We start from the raw sequence: 19,858 nt of genomic DNA on the forward strand, positions 1-19,858 counted from the left end.
TGTCTCCTTTCCCTAGGGTGGATTGAGGTAGCAATGGCTTGGCTGGGATTAGGTGTAGGGAACAGAGATAGGTTATGGACCCAAGTCTAATTCATAGCTATTGAAGGACAACTGCAGCAGCCACATGGCTGAATTGTGCTGGAGGAGGCATGACAGATTCAAGAGCTAGGCTGCCAGACGAAAAACAAACAAAAAAACTATCTATCTTTGGGTGGAGCCTGGCATTATTTATTTCAGCAATTTTTTTTACCCTGCCTTTTCCCCTGCAGTGGGGCATGCAAGGTGACTTACAGTATAAAATTGTAATGAAAAACAATATCAACAGTGCATTAGTTACAAACATAAAGCTGCTAAAGAAAGTAGATAACACATGCACATGTAATGGCTAGGGAGGTACTGGATGCTTTTTTTTGAATGGGAAAAGACTGGCAAAGTCTCACAGGAGCATTGAGGGATCTGCAGAGCTGAGGGAACAGTAGAGGTCTGGTAACAGCCAGCCCAATCCTATCATGCATGTATGCATGTATGCATGCATGCAAGGAATTCATAGACACTTTTCCACTCCACTTAAGGGCCCTCAAGGCGGGTTACAAAATAATATTTCAGTACTATAAAAACAATGCTAAAACATTAATATGAAAACATTTAAAACCATAAAAACAATATGACACAATTGGTTCACAGTTAAAAATATGTTTCGTAAAGCGCGCCAGCCCCCCCCCCCGGGTCAATATTTAAAAGCTTCCTCAAATAAAAGTGTCTTAAGACCCCTCCGAAAGGACTCCAGAGAGGGAGTTGTTCTCAATTCCAGGGGGAGGAAATTCCACAAATGGGGTGCCACCACCAAGAAAGCCAAGAAAGTATTTCTTGCTGTCATCCCCTCATCTATACCGGAGGCAACACCAGTTAGAAGGGCCCTGTCTGATGACCTGAGAGGATAGGTAGGTTTATATGGAAGGAGGTGGTCCCTCAGATACCCTGGACCACACTGTAAAGAGCTTTAAAAATCAAAACTAGCACTTTGAATTGAACCTTGAAACAAACTAGGAGCCAGTGTAGACACTAAAGCAGTGACCTGACTGAGTCAAACTGGCGAGCCCCAGCAACCATACAGGCAGCCACATTCTGCACTAGTTGCAGTTTCAGAACTGTCTTCAGAGGCAGCCCCACATAGAGTGCATTGCAGTAATCTAATCTGGATGTCACTAGGGCATGGGTCACGATGACCAGGTCTGAGCCATCCAGGTATGGTCGCAGCTAGTGAATCAGCTGAAGCTGAGCAAGGCATTTGTATACCAGCATATGTCCATGTCTATCCAATGCACAGTGATAGCCCCTTCAGTGCAAACAAGCCCAGGTGATCAACCTACTTTGTTAGCAGATAAGCATTCCTTTTCCCCCACCTTAGTTGTTTCTTACCTTAGCTGGTCTCAGGGTGGAACTCTGCAGGGTGGGAGAGGAGACTCTCTGCATTCAGAGTTTACACAGCATCCTCATTCTGTGACACTTTGGGTTCCAATGGGGGGATGATCCCCTTTGGTTATGACACCCCTGTTTTCTGCTGCCAGGGTCAATGAGGCTGACTGTTGCAGGGGGACAGGGAGGGCATCATACTGATAGCTACACAGGCACCTGCCAGTGGCGCCTGCTAGTAAAGCAAAGGACATGATGTGTATGTGAGCATGGTTAGATGCCTTTTTCACCTGATAGCCCAAAGATTGGCCCATGCCATGCTCCCTCTGATAAGGCCCTGTGCTATAGCATCCCAACCAGGTGTGCCTGCTTGCTCTGATGCAAAATATCAAATGCTCCATTTGATGATCTTTACCTGCCTCCTGCTGTGGCTGAGTAGCTAGAGTGCAGCTTTGTGGAGTGGCCAGTATGTATTCTGCAGCTACCCACCATCATCTTTTGTCTCTGCCTTGGCTGTTTCTGGTCAGTCCTGCAAGAGGTGAGTGCCTTCCAGGGTGAGGCCAGCCCTTTGGCTAGGCTCAAACCTACCTTGCCTGGCTCATGAGCTGCACCTTTTATGCATCGAGGACCCAGTATTCTGCATTTTCTGAGTGCTGTTTAGGCTTCCCTTTTGGCTTGTCCCAGTCCTCCATGGCAAAAAGGCTCTGTCTGGCTGGTGAACTCCCCCATAGGGACTCTAACCTTTACCATGGAGAGATGCGTGTCTGTTTTACCTGGCTGTCTTCTTCCAATGGACCTATCATTCTGCTCTTGCTCTGCTATAATCAGAATCATATTTCTTGGACATACACATTTGTGTGACTGCAACAAAGGGGCTTGACTCCTTTATACTGGTATTCCTATCTGTTTTCTGCTTTGGCCCCTTTACTGCTTGTCCCACGTTAGACCCTGTAGGTGCTCTGGCATCCTTGTGTTATGCAAGTGTATGTGGATATGTCATGTTCTTGGGACATCTTCCTATGGTTGGTGGAGGGTGACACTGTTACTGTGATGCTCATTCCTAGGGGCTGGTGAAGGGGTATCCACCCCAGTGATGGCTGCTCCTTGACCCGGCTCCTGACCCAGCCCCTTTTTAGTTCATCCTGATGGCCACTGGTTTTGGAACTGAGTGAATGTGATGATAGCTTCCTTGGATGTTGGACTGAAGTCACGCTGTTGTTACACTGACATCAGTTTACCACTCCATGGATAATGGGCTGGGTTGGGATTCCCATGGATGCTGGCAACAATGTTGTGAGGGTCTGCTCCAGCGTAGCAGTGCCTAACCTTCTGATGGCGTTCCTTCCCCTTCAACTTGCTGGGCAGGTTTAGGATATGGTGGTCATTGCACCAGTGTTAATGTGATGTGGAATCTGAATAGGCTTGAGCCATTAAAATAGGTTTCAGAGCACAGTGGGAGTATGCTGATTTTGAAATGGGGAAATGATAGTGAGAGATAATTGTTGCTGTGTATCTCTTACTGGGTTTAGGTAAGAGGGAACTGGGTTCCCTTACTTACTGGGTTTAGGTAAGAGGGAACTGTTTTCGTTCCCTTGCTTTGATTTCAGTGGCTGACTGGAAGAGTTAATTGAAGTCATAGGAGTGTGTATAATCCATATGTAAATTACAAGAGTGAGTGGGAATATGTACAAACTGCAGTGGATTAACAGTGTTCTAAAACTTTTTCTAAACTCATGTTTTTATGGTTGTAATATCCTGGTGCAGTGTGTGTAGAGAAACCTGAAATGCCTTCAGGCGACAGTCCTTTACACACTTACTTGGGAGTAATTATGCAGAGGATGAACGAAGTAGATAGAGGGATGTTCTTTTCCCTCTCACAACAGAATCAGGGGACATCCACTAAAATTGAGTGTCAAGAGAGTTAGAACAGACAAAAGAAAATATTTCTTTTTGTAGCATGTGATTGGTCTGTGGAACCCCTTGCCACAGGATGTGGTGATGGCATCTGGCCTAGATGCCTTTAATAGGGGTTTGGACAGCTTTCTAGAGGAAAAGTCCATCACAGGTTATAAGCCATGATGGGAATGTGCAACCTCCTGGTTTTAGAAGTAGGCTACCTCAGAAGGCTAGATGCAAGGGAGGGTACCAGGATGCAGGTCTCTTGTTGTCTTGTGTGATCCCTGAGCCATTTGGTGGGCCATTGTGAGACACAGGAAGCTGGACTAGATGGGTCTGTGGTCTGATTCAGCAAGGCGCTTCTTATGTTCTTAAGTCTCATTGCAGTTAATGGGTTTTACTTCTGAGTAGACCCACAAAGGATTGTGCTGTCAATCAAGCTATCTCATCCCCACTGCTGCTTTAACACTCCTGTCAATTCTTTCCAATTTTGTTCTGTCTATTTCCACACCTAATGGATCACTCCAGTAGTACATAGCAAATTCTATGTGCTCTTGCCATTAAGAATTATTTTAGGACAATATAGGCCTGAAGGCCCTGGCCTCTGCCCCCTTAAGGGGCGGGGGCAGGGAGGAGGCAGCAATGCAATCCCCAGGATTGTGCTACTAACGGGGCTGCAGGGACTGGGATGCACTCACCAGCCCCTGCAGCAGCCGTCCTGGGATGAAGGGAGCCCCGTGCGAGCATCTGCAGGGCACCCCAGCTTGTCCAAAGTGAAAGTGGAGTGATTGTGCTCCACTTCTGGTTTTGCAGACGTGGAGCGCAATAGCTCCACTTTCACTTTTGGAAGGCTGGGGTTCCCTGCAGATGCTCACCCAGGTGTTGTAGGAACTGGTAAGTTCATCCCAGTCCCTGCGTGATGTGATCCTGGGGATCGCGTCGCTGCCTCCTTGCCACCTCCTCCAGATAAGAACTTACAGTGGTGCAAACTCTCCATGAGAGTTTGAAAACTGCTGCTATAGGAGTCCAGTATCTTCAGAGAAAGATAATCCTGCTAATTACCAGTAATTCCAGTTTGTATTAAGAAACCTCCTTTTTCAACTATTGCATATGGAGAATTGTAGTATGAACAGTCTGCACACAGAGGAAGAGAACATTTTTAAATGACCTTATCTATCACTTTATATAATGTGATGCGTTGGCACGCATTCTAAAATGTAACACTAGCAAATCAGACTTTCAGGGGGAAAAATTGCACACTGTTCATGTCAGATGTTGCTATGTCAGTTTCAAGGTCCACTTGCATAGTCCTCTCGCCCAGTGAGCAATTAGATGGACTAGCAGAAAAATCTTGAGCCACATCATGTGGTGACAGTAGCCCTGTGTTGGAACAGTTCCTTAATTACTCACTGAAAAGGCTGGTGCCTCTTGCTGCTACCCTTCTTATAGCCTGACTTAGTAACATGGGGAATAAATCACAGGAGTAGGTGTGGGAAATTGTGTAAGTGGTTACTTGTGAACCATACAATTGTTACCTGTTGCTTATTGGTTATAGCAGAAAGTAACACACAGGTGGAAACCTAGTTACTGTTTGTGTCTTTTCCCTCTCCCCCTTTCATACTTCCTTCTCCTATCCATGGATAAAGTTCCTTTCTCCAGATGCCACAGTGTAAAAATGAAGGTGGCACTTGGCAAGGTGGAACTGGTGTGGAATTGCACCTGGCAATTTGATTTGACAGGAGGTCACTATTTCCACAATCATACTAGAAGGTTTCTAGCCACCCACTCAGTTCTAATAGGCTAGATGGTGAACCAATCTAAACAAGTGAACTAAGCTACTGGTAGTGGAAAAGTTGTTCTTGGGAAAGCTGTTCTTGATGGGTTTATTTTAGGCTTCCTGTGCCAAGAACCTTACAGTTGCAACTTACCATAGATACTCACCTATAAGGCAAAAAATTTCTTTCCAGAAAAGCAGCCTGAATCATTGCCCCGCCTTATCTCTGGGTCAGGCAAGCAGTGGGGGGGGGGAGGCAAGTGAGCCAGCCAATCACTATTGTGGGAGGGAGGGAGCAAGTGATCTTCTGCTGAGAAGAAGCTGTGCAGGCTGGGGTGCTGCTGAGCGGTTGCAGCTGCCTGCAGGTGTGCTCCTTCAGGCTGTTGCCCAGCTGCAGAAGCTCCAAGCGCAGGGTAGGGAAATTGCCACCGCAGCCATCAGCAGCCTCCCTCGCTCAGCACCAGCGCCCACGGAGGCATCTCTGGAGCGGCACCCAAGACAGAGCAGGAGACAGTGAGCTGTGTGTGGGAGGGGGCATCTGAGCGAGGGACAAGCAGTCATTTGAAACAGCTGAGTCAATCTCCTCTTTCCTTCTTGTTCCCCCTTCCTACTGTATTTAAACTTCAAGCACTCCATTGGAAAGCCCAACTTGCTAACCCCCTTCCCATCTCCCCACAGATGAAGTTGGACAGGGTGGGGGAGAGTGATCTTTTGGGCGTAGAGCTTTTGGCTTAAGGCACTAGGCACTTTAAAGGAGGATTTCATTAATGGTTCTACTGGTATGCTATTTCCAGTGTACTTAGAGCCAATCCTAGACTTGTCTACTCAGAAGTAAGTCCCATTAAAGTCAATGAGGCTTTCTCCCAGGAAAGTGTGGATAGGATTGTGGCCTTACTCTGATAGTGTTTACAAATGGTTGTTGAGAGAACAATTAAAAAAATTAGTGAATAAAAATGTATCTTATGATCTATGAGACAGATCATAGTTTTTAATAAATTAGAGACTATTTTTAATACTATTTTTTGCTATACTATGTATACATAGTATAGCAAAAACGATATTAAAAATAGTGTATGTATGTATACATACTATATGTATCCATGTATGTATAGATGTATACATACTATGTATGTATACTGTGTTTTTAATAAATTAGTGACTGTACAGTTCTTAGGTAACAATTACTGGGAGGTTATTTTTCAGGATCTGGCCTCTGGTAAAATCAGACAAAATTATAGTCAGACACCTCCCTAAGTTAAACCTCCATCTTATCCGAGGGTCATAGTAAATTCCATGATTTTGGGCTCAAAACCTGCCTCGTCTTATCTGTGAGATCGACTTATAGGTGAGTGTCTGCTGTGAATGCTTTTAAAGGCCCAATTCTATCCAACTCTCCAGTGCTGATGCAGCTCTGTCAACAGATTGTGCACTGCATCCTGCAGTTTTCTTCAACTGAGCAACTGAGATTTCTTCAAGGTAAGAGCACATTTGTTCCCCTAACACAGGGCTGCATTGCAACTGCATCAGTGCTGGAAAGTTGGGTAGGATTGGCTCCTAATAACATATGTAATAACCAGCCTTTGTAAATGTGAGTGATCAGTCTTGCTGTGTAAGAATAAATATAGAAAGGGCTTGGTATTTCCAGCTACAGGCGTGCCTCCCTTATCCATGGGGGTTCCATTCTGCCAAGCTCAGACTGACCTCAGAAGCTAAAAACACATGACTTCTGGTTTCATAGAGACCAGTTTCATAGTGAAGCAAGAAGTGACTTTTTAATGCCTTGTAAATAAGGCATTGGGGAGGCTTGGAGAAGCTGTTGTGCTTGAATCCATGAATCTGTGGATATGAGATCTATGGATATGGGGGCCCCTGTATTTGTGTGATCTAGTGACTAGCTTGTTGGAACTGGACATGGAAAACTCAGGTTGAAATCTTAACTAAGCTCACTGGCTATCTCTGGGCAAAGTGCTGTTTCTCAGACTAAGCTGTCTCATGGGGTTATTGCTTCCACACTGTGAAATAGATATACTGTAAGACCCAGCAAATGGGTTGAACTATGGGCCACAATGTTGTCATATTGAAAGTCCGATCTCCAGTTCAAGAACTAGTTCATTCTAAGGTTCTTCTCCCTCAGTGCTTGTATACGTACTGTAAAGCAAGAGTTAAGAAACTGCAGTTCCTGCTGCTTACCTTATGCAAGCAATCCATCCCATCAAAGCATTGGATTAGTAATAAATCTGGTTTTTGCCAATCACTGCTCACAAACCTTAAAAGGTGTGCTGATAAGGCCTTGTCAGATCACATGTCAGAGTTATCAACCCTGAACTTGTAATTGTTTGGCCAGGTATGGTGTCAGGGCCTGAAAGTTGGCTGCCTGCCCCAGATCCACTTTGAAATTTAAAGCTGGTTTAGGTTAGTTAGGGTAAGTGATCCTTCACTACTCAAATGTCTCCAGTTGCTCACCATTGTTTCAACTGCCTGTCTCTTCTTCCCCTTCAACCAGCACTGAACCTGCTAGTTGTGACCTATTTATCTGGAGGGGGCAAAATTTCCTATGTATTGAACTGATACAGTATGACAGAACTGAGCAGACAGATAAGGATCTTGACCTGCAGGAATTTAGAACAATATCCTACTTGATCAGCTAACCCTGCCTTGGTGAAATCTGGGTTGGTGGGTAGATTGCCATTGTGATGAGAGTAGATGCTGAGGAGAGGCAGGGCTTTTTTAAATGCAGTTGCATCTGCCCTGATTAGCTGTACAACATGAGGTTGTGGAGCCAGCATGAGCATGATGTGTCTTAGATATCTCAACAAGTGGGGGGGGGAGAATCCCTCTCCTCCCACATAAGGCAGATGGGGAGCACAGCTGTAAGGGTAAAACTGCCACTCTGAGTAAAAGTTGGTTTTTTTTCTTTTTTTACTTACAGCCCTACTTCTTGCTGGTAACCAATATTTGTATCAAAGATCATCATGATCAATAAAAATGGTTTTGTATGTTTATCTTGTATTTTCTGATATTTTTGCTGCCAACTGCCTCAGTTAATTCCACAAATGATAAACAAAGTGTATTTGCAGCCCTGAAATTCACTCTAGAAAGAGCTTCTGTTCGTTTGGTCTCCACCCACTGGTTACTAAATACCTACTTTCATGCTGCAAGCATTCCCTTTTAGCAGATGAAAAAGAATTAGCAGCACAGCCTGGTGACAAATGAAGTAATTTTCTGAGTGCATTTCTCAGTGTGTACATCAGAAACACTGGAGTTTATTAAGGGCCTGACTTGACCAACTGGGGAGATCAAACTTTTTCTAAGAACTGTTTGACAGTAGAGGACAGGCTCTCTCTGGAGAACAAGTAAGCACCTGGATTTTAGACAGTGATATGGTGCTCCATATGTTACTCTGTTTTTTTTAAACTGTTGTCTTAAGTTTAGTCTTATACCACGTGGAACCAATACCAATGTGTAATACCAACACATACCAATGTGTTAATACCTGAAAGACATCACACTTCTGAAATTTTTCTGGTCATTTTTCTGCAAGCCTTGATAAATATCTAATGTTTAGTTACTTTGTCGCCCTTTTTAAATTGGATTGGCCAGTTTTGTTCAGAATTGAAGGCCAATGTCATGAATTGGAGGCCTGCAGTTATTTGCATATTTCAGTTTGTTTTTTAGTATGTATCGCTTTGATTTACAGCCCAGTACAATGTAAATCCACACACAGTGGTACTGGCACAGGCTATGTTGCATCCTGTGCAGGGTTTTTGGCTGCTGGAGGTTGCCTCAGGGTAAGGGGACATTTGTCCCCTTGCTCTGGAGTAAGCCGCAGTAGGTGCAATGGATAAACTTGGACCTGGACCAGAAATATTGCTGTTCAAGTCCTCATGGAACCGTGCAGGTGGATCTGGCCTGGAAAGGGGTTTGGATACGATGCACACCAGCATTGCTGATCCCACCCGTCTTGCAGGCCAAATCTACCCACTCTGTCCAGCGCTCCCCCTGCCCTTGTACTGAACTTATCTGCTCCAGCCTTCCCGCCACCCTACCTGCAAAGTGGGTTTTGCAAAGTGCTTTATGGTGCTTTTGTGGCAGCACATGTAGGTGGAATGCGTGTTCTACTGGCACAGGTCCTCATTAGAATTGGGCTGTTAATCTGGAATTTGAATGACCCCAGACTCTTGCTACATTATGGGCACATATATTTAACAGTATCCTTACGCTGGAACTGTGACTGTCAAATGTGATTCAGTCACAGAGAAATTGTGATGATATGGCAGGTAAAGCATGCATTTTGAGCTCTTTTGCCTGCTACTTAGTTTTCTTCTCTTAACACGTTTTTATGTTTGCTGTTTCGTTTGTGACTAGGGTGAAGAAACTCACAGTATCATCAATTGTGATTGTTTATCTCAGATGTTACCAGGAAGAAGACTAAATGTATAATGGCAGCTCCCTTTCTCTCTTTCAACTTCTGAAACTGCCCCCCCAAATCTCAAAGGCTAAACATGTTTTCTTTAATCCCCTCAAATCAGGGTGACCAGATACAATGGAGGTCAGAATGTATATACCTTTAACCATTGTATAGAGGAGGGAATTTTGGCAGGTGCAGCTTTTTAAACCCTTCAGTGTCAAGCTGCACCTGCCAAAGTTCCTGCTTCAGTACAATGGTTATAGGCACTCTGTCCTCCAATGTTTTTGGTCACCCTGCCTCCAATGGACAGAGGGAAGTCCATATGGTGTGTGTTATCCACACCTTTTAAAATGTGTCTTATATTCTTCTATGCGAAAGAATTTAGCAGTTACGTTCATACCTTTATAGACTTTGGCACAGTAAATGTAACTTTACAAAGTGTGCCATGCAATGACAGGCACAAGTCTATATTGGTATGGGATTAAACCCATAAAGTTCTGATGAGAGCTCCTGTAATATAATGGTGAAGATCGTGAGCAGAGAACCAGTAAGTCCCTTGTTCAGATCTCACCATGGCCATGAACTCCTCGGATGGCCTTTGGAGAAGTATTATTTTGCCCTTCCTAGGAAATGGCATTCTATTGCTGACTCCAGTGGTTCTTGAACTTTTCCGGCTCGCGCCTCCCCTGATCCTTGTAGCCATTGGCCACGGCTCCCCATTACAACACTTCACCTCAGTTACCCCCAAAATGGAGATGAAGGTGTTATACACGAGAAACAAGGCTGCCAGCACTCTGAGGCTGCAATCCTAACCACACTTACCTAAGAGTAAGCCCCATTGAACAAAATAGGACTTACTTCTGAGTAGACCTGGTTAGGATTGTACTTTGAGTTTGTTAGCAGCACACCTGGAGGGTTTTGGAAAGGGAGGGGGGAAGAAGTGATGAATTTGCTGGGGGAGGGGAAGACTTTGTTTTGTGTGCATCTACTAATTGCTGATGCAAACTGAGACCTAGAGACTGTTTGGCTGGAATCCTAACCCCACTTTCCTGGGAGTAAGTCCCATTGAACACAGTAGGATGTACTTCTGAGTAGACCTAGCTAGGATTGTGCCTTTTGTCTTACAATAGCAGCCAACAGAGTACCCCCTCCCCCAAAAGGAGGCAGGAGGAAAAATGGGAATGGTTAAAAAGTAATGGGGATTTTTATTTTTAATCAATTTTTGGAGACAAAGCCATCAAGAGTGGCTTTTTTTCTTTTTTGAAGGGAGGGGGAAAGAGAAAGGTGAAGATCCTGGGTTAAGCTGACACGGACCCCAAGCTTATGTAGGTCTACTCAGAAGTAAGCCCCATTTGAGTCAGTGGGGCTTACTCCCAGGAAAGTATGGAAAGGATTGCAGCCACAGACAGCAAGATTACAACTCACCCCAAAGTAGATGGGGGCTGCTCACACACATACACCCAGATACCACCCCTGTTCCCCCAGGCAAGACGGAGGGATGCAGGCTGGGGCATTTGGACACCCCCCCCCCCACTAGGAGCAGAGGAAAGTGCTGCACTGCCTGTACTTACTCTTCCCTCCCAGTTTGAAGCCTGCCAGGAGCGCCCCTGTGCTGAAGAGATGCAGCACCTCCGCACTCTTCTCTTCTCCAGCCTTGACCAATCCCAGGATGCCCAGGGCGAGGGGCACACTGGGAAATGTAGTCCTTGGGGCGAGGTTGCACATGGAGAGAGCTCCATGATGAGATGTGGCACCTCTGCCTGCCCAGCCAGCCTTCTCTCCCACCTCCCCCCACCATGTTTCACATTGCTCCACCCACCTTAGCCTAGGAAAAGCAGCAAGTCAGGAGGCAGCACCTGCAGCTGAGCTGAGCAGCTGCAACCACCTCTCTCCCCTAAATGCCTGGCGATGCCCCTGGAGGCTAGCCAAGCCTCACTAGGGAGGATGGATGCACAGATTGAATACCTCAGGCTGACTCCAGTGTTGTGCGCTTCCTACTTCCTGAGTGGCATGAAGTTCAAAGTTAGCACTGCAGAGTTCTGTGTGTAGGAGGAAAGAAGTGGATACTCTTGGTAGCTTTGTAAGATTGTTTGTTTATATAGCAGAGCTTATTGGAAGCAGGTGGACTCCTAAAAACAGGCAGCACAATCTCTGATCCTGTTTCAGATTCCAGAAAAACAATACAATACTCATGCCATAGATGTGTCAGTTTTAACCAACTAAAAACTAAAAAACTTTGTCTCCAAATTCATTCTTACCCTTTTTTCCTTTTTTGTGCGTTTGAAGAGCACTTGTTTCAGACACCATTGCTGCAGGTAAATTAGTCAATTAAGGAAATTTTAACAGTGGTCACCCAGCAACTGTAATGACATTATCTCTTGGCCTCCTAACCTCCCCTGCTTCTGTAGTTTGAGAATAGTGATGCTGACCTCCTTTACAGTGTTATTGTAAGGATTGCTGAGATGATTCACAAGGTCTACTACATTTCACTTTCAGAGCGCGATACCAGAGTCTTTCAAGACTGAAGGTTGCCTACTACTACTACTACATTTCAAAACACATAATAAAATACCAGAAAAATAAAATCAATAATTAACCAAAAAAACCCACCCCAAACAGTAAGCAGAATATGGCATCAGAAATAAAAAATCAGACAACATAACTAAGAGGCAGATCATCATAACCTTAGGTCCCAAAGACTAAAGGGAAGAGAAATGTGTTCTGTCACCATCAGAGCAGTGGAAGTGGCCAGCCTTATATCCAAGGGCAAGAATTTTCATTACCTTGTTGCCACTGCTGAAAAGGTCCTTTCATGTGTCACCACCAAACACCCTCTGCCAGTTTGGCAAGAAGGTCGTCTCAGTTGATCTTGTGTTGTGATCTTGTTTCCTCTGATTTTTTTTTAAATTCCCCTTGTGCACATAAGATGTTGATAGTGATTTTCATTGGCAGCATCCTTGCTTTCAGAGAGTCCACCTTGTGAGCTGAGTGTAATTCGGTTTTCTGACTTAATGGTGCAAGGCTATTCAGCCATGAAATTGCTTCCTTCATGTAGTGCAGTTCCTTTTTGCCTGCACAGTCACAGCTTGGAAAACCTGGCACTTATAGTGAATACAGCAGTTGGGCAACCAATCGATACAGAAACAAAATAAAGTTTGCTTATGCAATATTTTCCATTACCCCTATTTTCACGTTTGGGCTCAAAAGAAACCATAAGTATAGAGGTTGTTAGGCTGTCAGCAAATCAGTAAGTAATATAGATAAATGAAGCTATACATCTTTCTCCACACAGTTCTTGGTGACTATTTTTCAAATACACAATAAAGATCAGAACTATTTAAAACTGCTGAAGGAACTCAGAACACTATATTTGGACTTCACAGGACAATATCCTAAACATTAAATGAATTTTGCTGTCTGGCATTTATCTATGTTAAAAAGTATACAAAACTGACCATCAGTGTTCCAGGATGTGTCTTCAAATTGGCATCATTCAGAAATGCTTCACTGTATTACATGTGGTCTGGCCATTTACTAGGACAGTGGTTTTCAACCACTAGTGTGCCGCAAGGCCAGAGCAGACAGGCAGCAGCCGCACAGGTGAGGGAAGCGGCTGCTTTGAGCCTCACTCACAGCAGAAGAAAAAGGAGCAGGCAGCCAGCAAAGGGGCTGGTCACAGCTGCTTTGCACCTCCTGCTGTCGCTTGCTCCTGCTCCTGAGCAAGACGAAGGCTGCAACCCGATCCTGATTTACCTGGGAGTAAGCCCCATTGACTGTTATGGGTCTTACTTCTGAGCAGACACACCTAGGATTGGGTATTAAGTTCCTGTTGCCTCCTCTGCATGCTGATTTGCGACCCAAGAAGCTTAGAGGAGGTCCCGGTGGATGGAGTGAGTGAGAACGAGGGAGCCAGGAGCAGGCAAGCAGGTATGAAGCAAGTGAATCTGCTGAGGCCACCAGCCTAAGAACTGACTGGCTAAAAGGGTCCTGGAAAGTCCCTTTTCCTTGCCAAAGTTTGCCTGCAACTCCCCAAAGCGACCCTCCCTGTGATGCCTTTTGCCTTTATGGGGAAGGGCATTGGGCCACAAGTATGGAGAGTACTAGGCTGTACTAGTGCCTAAGTCACTCTGTTTGGTCTTCCCCACCATGCTCCATCATGCCCCAGATCATAGCCACCAATTTTTTCCTGTGTTCCAAGAGAGCACTTTCATGCAACAGCGCTACTAGGATCTGTTCTTTATCATCTTTTCAGAAAATGAACTTTGGGCTTTGATTGAAAGGAAGAAAGGGAGGGAGAGAACCTCAAGTACAGTTAAGGGCAAAAGAGATAATGGAAATTTGTGGCATTATCTGGAAGCAATGTTTGTCTTGCATGGGAAGCAAGTTCCCACAGACATATCTTCTACACATCTCACAAAGAGGGTCTGAGTGATAATGTTTCCCATTCCCTCCCATTTCAAAAACAGGCATAAGTAAGCATAGTTTGTTGATTACAGGCATTTTATGTTTTCAGATTTCATATTTTTAATACCATATATAGTTATATAAGTATCTGTAACTGACAGCTTGGATTCTTTCTCTACCTTTTGGTTCTCCTCCCCCAATAGGATTTCTGTGTGTTTGCTAAATCAAGTGAGCAAAAGTAGTAAGGGGACTTGTGGGGGGGGGGGGGGTGTTGAGTGAGAAGAGGGTTATGTATAGCCCTGTTGAATTTCATGAATGGGACTATAGTGTAGGTTTCCAGCGACAGGGACCTGCCTATTTTGGTGTTAGTTACTCGGTAAAGCATGATGCTCCATAAGGGGTTTGTGACCCAGCTTTTTGTGGGTCCTGAACTTTCGTAGGAATGCATAAGAGTTTTGTGTGGTAAGCTCGAGGTAACTTTCTTCTGTATCTTAATGGCCTTTGATTGGTTGTCCCCCAGCTCAAGATGAGTTCTTCTGCTGTTCTGCACCCTGCTGCTAGTGCAGCAATAAAACTCATTGTAGAGGCCCAGGCCTTAATTAATATACAGCTCTTGATTCAATTTGGCAATGGAGTTGGTGAGGCAAGCTGGCATTGTAGATCCTTCTTTTGTGTGCCCAATGACTTGTTTAGGCCTAGTCAGGAAGGTCTCAAGATATGGCTTCTCTTTATATGTTTAAATATGCTATACAAGCAAGGTGTAGGCAATCAAGGAATTTTCCAAATAAATTAAAGTAAGGCAAGGGTTCTCTCAAGGCAGACAGAGTCAGATGTGTGTGGTTGCTCCAGTGGACCAAAGTGTAACCTTGTTTGAGGCCTGTGGGGCCTGAGGCTCATGCCACCAGCCTAATTCAAATGCCACAAGACTGGGTCATGCTTTCTTGGCAGGCACCCAGCACCTGTACACTTGTAAACAAATGTCTTGCATAAATACAAATAAAAAGCTGGTTATAGTGTGTATGCAGGACAAAAGAACTAAGGCAGTGGGTCTCAATCTTTTAGGAAGTGTTACTCCCTAAGTAAGTTTTTGTGGGGGAGGGGCAAGGGCAGTGATGTGACCCCCAGGATCACATCACTGGGGGAGGTGCTTTTACTTACTGTGGACTTTTGCAAGCAGCGGTAGGTGCTAGGAGCCCTGCACAACCCTTCACAGGATTCCCAAAGCTTGAAATATTCAGAAATGGCGCGCACAAACCACTTCTGGTTTTGTGTCACAACCAGGAGGTGGTTTGTACTCTTTGTTTCTCTACATTCCAAGCCTTGGGGAGCCCTTTGGAGGGCTGCATCGGGCTCCCCACACTTCCTGCTGCTTGCAGAAGCCTACAGTAAGTAAAGCAACCCCCTTACCCCCCTTAGCAACTCAGTCCCTTGCCCCTTAAAGGGATGGGGAAAACTTTACACGAACTGGTGGGTCGTGACCCACCAGTTTGAGAACCATTGAACTAAGGTAGTGTTTCTTAAACTGTGGGTCGGAACCCAATAAGTGGGCCGTGAACTAATTTCAGGTGGGTCCCCATTCATTTCAATATTTTATTTTTAATATATTAGACTTGGTGCTACCATGGGATGTGATTGCGTTTGGGGAAATGTTACAGACCTGTACTTTTAACAAGCTACTATGTATATTCTTTTAACAATGATAGTAAATGGGACTTACTTCTGGGTAAGTGTGGGTAGGATTGCAGCCTAGGATTGTTAAAATTTTCCTGCTTGATGATGTCACTTCCGGTCATGACATCACTTCCGGTGGGTCCTGGCAGTTTCTCATTCTAAAAAGTGGATCCTGGTGCTAAATATATGAGAACCACTGAACTAAGGGATTATTTCTAGCACAAATTCAAGGAAACAATAATGTTAAATTCCCAAGCCTATCTAGAGCTGTCATTAGTAGTTTCAGATGTCCAGCTATATTGCATGTATGGCATTTTTCCCTGTTAGATGGTCTTCTGCATTTCAATTATCCTGTGGAACATAAGGCAATACATAAGTTAACTAATTTGCTTATAAGCATTATCAGCTATGCCAACACAAGGTATTCTAGTTAGCAGATGATTCCCCCCCCCCCCCAAACCTGCAGGTTATTTAGAAATGCAGCAAGAAAGGAAATGTTAACATATGGCAAGGTCATCTGGAAGGATGGCTGAATGGAAGAACTGACATACTAATTTTTAAAAGGAGTTTTGTAATTTGCATTACCAAATAGTTATTTAGACTTATCTGATAGGATGGTGGGGAGAAGTGGTTGAGATCAGTGGAAATGCAAATAAAATAAAATAAAAAGAGTGGCCGATAGAATGTGGGAAGACTTGGTTTCAGGGTTAGTGTATTGTATTCACTAGGTTGCCTTTCAAGAGTCTACCTATCTTAAGGCTGCTTCTTAAGAGAGGTTTTTTGCAGTTGGATGCAAATATCCAGGTTCAAAATACATGCACATCATTTTAGGCATTTCAGATACAGCTTTCTCATTCAGCCTAAGAGCGGCACTGAAAATGGCCTTCTTGCAAAGAGAGAAAACTAAGGCACATGCACGTTTCATATCAGGTGCTATACTCATATATTCTTAGACTTGGGTGTCTACCTTGAGTACAAAACATCTTATTACAAACAACTGTCAAGGCACTAGGAACCACCCAGAAAACTGGAAAAATGATTTCCCTTGAAGCATCATTGGGATGTACAGGTTTTGGGACATGATCCTGAGAACTCTTTTAGGTGCATGGAAAGGTTTGTGTGACAAACACAAGATTTCTATGGATGTCTTTTCCCAAGCGTTGAGATTAGTTTGTCTGGCAACTTGGGGAGCTGTTTCCTGAAAGGGAATGTTAATATTAATGTTAATCTTTTTCCAAGATGGCAGTGCATGCATATGCAGCGGCTTTGCACTCTGGAGATTGGTATTTTTTAATTAGTTTATTGTTTAGTTATTTATTGCTGAGTGCCATACATGCCCAGATACACAGCTGACAAGAGCTATTTGCTATCGGTCTGAGCCGAAAAGATTGCATTCTGAGACTGGGTTACATGGATTACCCAAGACTGGAGTCTTGGGTTACAACATTCCAGCCGAGATTGCCAGATTGCCGAGGCCTGAGTGGATCATCTTACCGGCTGAGAAGCAATGAAGACGGCATAGAGAGAGAAAACAGAAACGAGGCCACAGAGCTGGGATCCGGGTGAGATTAAACAGATCTCCGTTCAAGCCGGCACTGCCTAGTCTCTTTGTGCCAAATGTTAGATCCCTCTCAAACAAGATAGAGGAGCTGGAACTTATTATCTCTATGCAGAAAAATATAAGGGACTGTTGTGCCATGGTTTTTACAGAGACGTGGCTTGATCCTTCCATTCCAGAGGAGGCTATTGAGTTGCCAGGTCAGTACATCGAGTGAATAGGACTGCGGACTCAGGAAAGAGCAAAGAAGGGAGGGGGAGGCTTTGTGTTTACATAAATAACAATTGGAGCACATATGCCACAATGATGGATAAGCATTGTTCTCCTGACCTGGAGTATATGGCTGTTAAATGCCGCCCCTTCTATCTGCCTCATGAGTTTACTGTGGTTATAATTACTGCAGTTTATATACCTCCTGCTGCAAATACTGTTCTTGTCAACAGAATTAGGCCTGTTGTCAGAGAAATACTACAGTGGTCAGAAGATGCATTGGAGAAACTTTGGGATTGCTTCAGGCATACAGATTGGACATTATTTGCGGAGGACGATATTGACATCTATACCTCGACTGTACTGTTCTATATCAAAAGCTGCATGGACACTGTCACTACCACCAGACAAATACGGGTGTTTCCTAATAATAAGCCCTGGGTCACCAGAGATGTGTGCCTTTTGATAAGAACCCGGAATGCTGCTTTCTGTTCTGGAAACACACTACAGTACAGTGAGGCCAGAGCAAACTTAAAAAAAAAAAGCATCAGGGATGCAGGCGGACTATGTACAGGCGGAGGATTGAGCAGCATTTTGAAAGTTCGGTTACCTGCCGGGTATGGCAGGGCCTACGACAACTTACTGGGCAGAATTATAAAAATAGCCTGCCCAGCAGTAGTGATTCCATGGCAGAGCAGCTTAATCAGTTTTTTGGCCAGTTTGAGGAGGAGATAGCAGCCACCAACATTCCAGCTGCAAACACTGCAGTCACTTGTCCTGCAGCCTGATAATGTGAGACGGGTTTTACAGAATATTAACATTCGGAAAGCAACTGGCCCAGATGGAATTCCAGGATGGGTCCTTAAAGACTGCGCTGCAGAGCTGATGGAAGTTTTTACAAATATTTTCAATTTATCACTGTCACAGTGCTCTGTCCCTACTTGCTTGAAGATATCTATTATAGTGCCAGTTCCTAAGCAGACAGTAGTTGCTTCTCTCAATGATTATCGACCTGTGGCTCTAACTTTGGTAATTATGAAGTGTTTTGAGAGGCTGGTGTTGAAACATATTAAGTCTGGTCTTCCACCCACCTTGGATCCTTGTCAGTTTGCATACAGGAGTAATAGGTCGACTGATGATGCCATCTCTGTTGTTTTACATACAGTACTTCGTCATTTGGAACAACGGGGTGCATATGTATGGCTGTTATTTGTGGATTATAGTTCTGCTTTTAACACCATTCTACCTAGCAGGCTGTTTTTTAAAATGACTAGTTTGGGCATACAGCAAGACATTTTTCTGTGGGTAAAGGACTTTTTGACAAATAGGCCACAGTCAGTTAGGATGGGCTCTTATTCTTCCACTCTGATATTAAATACAGGAGCTCCCCAAGGCTGTATGTTGAGCCCCTTCCTCTATTCCCTGTATACACATGATTGTACCCCATCACATAAGACCAATGAAATTATAAAATTTGCAGACGATACTACAGTGGTGAGGCTTGTTAGTGGGATTGATGAGTCTGCTTATAGGAAGGAGGTACAGGAGTTGTTATTGTGGTGCAAAGAAAATAATCTCTCACTTAACATCAAAAAAACTAAAGAATTTATAATTGACTTCCGGAAAGAGAGGGATGTACACACATCATTATATATAAATGGTGAGGAGGTGGAGAGGGTTGCTAGTTTCAAATTCCTAGGTATTTACATCACAGAGGACCTCTCATGGACTATTAACACCAGCATGTTGATTTAAAAAAGGCACAAAAGCGGTTATATTTTCTGAGGAAGCTTGGGAGGTTAAATTCGTCACAGCAGCTGCTTGTGTCTCACTATTGTTGTACCACTGAGAGTGTCCTAACCTATGATATCTTGGTGTGGTACGGAAATTGCTCTGCAGGGGTCAAAAAAGCTCTGCAGAGAATTAAGATCGCGCAGCACATCATCAACCTTCATCTACCAGCTTTGGAGGACATCTGTACATCTTGCTGTCTGCAGAAGTCACATAGTATTCTGATAGACCCCTTCCATCCGGCTCATAAGTTCTTTGAACTGTTCCCTTCGGGTAGACAATACAGAACTTTTCGAGCACGCACCACACGATTCCTGAACAGTTTTTATCCCACAGCCATAATTACATTGAATAAGGCAATATAGTTGTTACCATGCTCCTGGGCATTATGGTCTGTTATACTGTTTTTATATTATGATGGATGTTGTATAGGATGTGTGGGTGAGTGTGTAGAGTGTGATTGTTGGAATTGTAGTATATATTTATGCTTGTATCTCAAAGGTGCATAAATTTCGTTGCGCTGTAGCACAATGACAAAGTTACTGCTGCTGCTGCTGCTGCTGCTACTACTACTACTACTACTACTACTACTACTACTACTACTACTACTACTAGACCCTGCCATGTACATGAGCCTGCTGCAAAGCCCTTTGAATTCGGATCATGGATAGTATAATGCCTTGGACATTGAAAGATGCTTTATAATAAAAAATAATTTTAATCGGTTAAATAT

At 44.1% G+C, this 19,858-nt stretch overlaps 1 protein-coding gene across 7 annotated transcripts in view; it reads left to right on the plus strand.

The window, feature by feature from the left end:
• The window catches only part of GALNT13 (polypeptide N-acetylgalactosaminyltransferase 13), a 226,074-nt gene that overhangs the window by 73,340 nt on the left and 132,876 nt on the right, over positions 1-19,858 (plus strand). The window lies entirely within an intron of this gene.

Source organism: Tiliqua scincoides, chromosome 1 (assembly GCF_035046505.1).
Source record: "Tiliqua scincoides isolate rTilSci1 chromosome 1, rTilSci1.hap2, whole genome shotgun sequence".
Taxonomy (NCBI): domain Eukaryota; kingdom Metazoa; phylum Chordata; class Lepidosauria; order Squamata; family Scincidae; genus Tiliqua; species Tiliqua scincoides.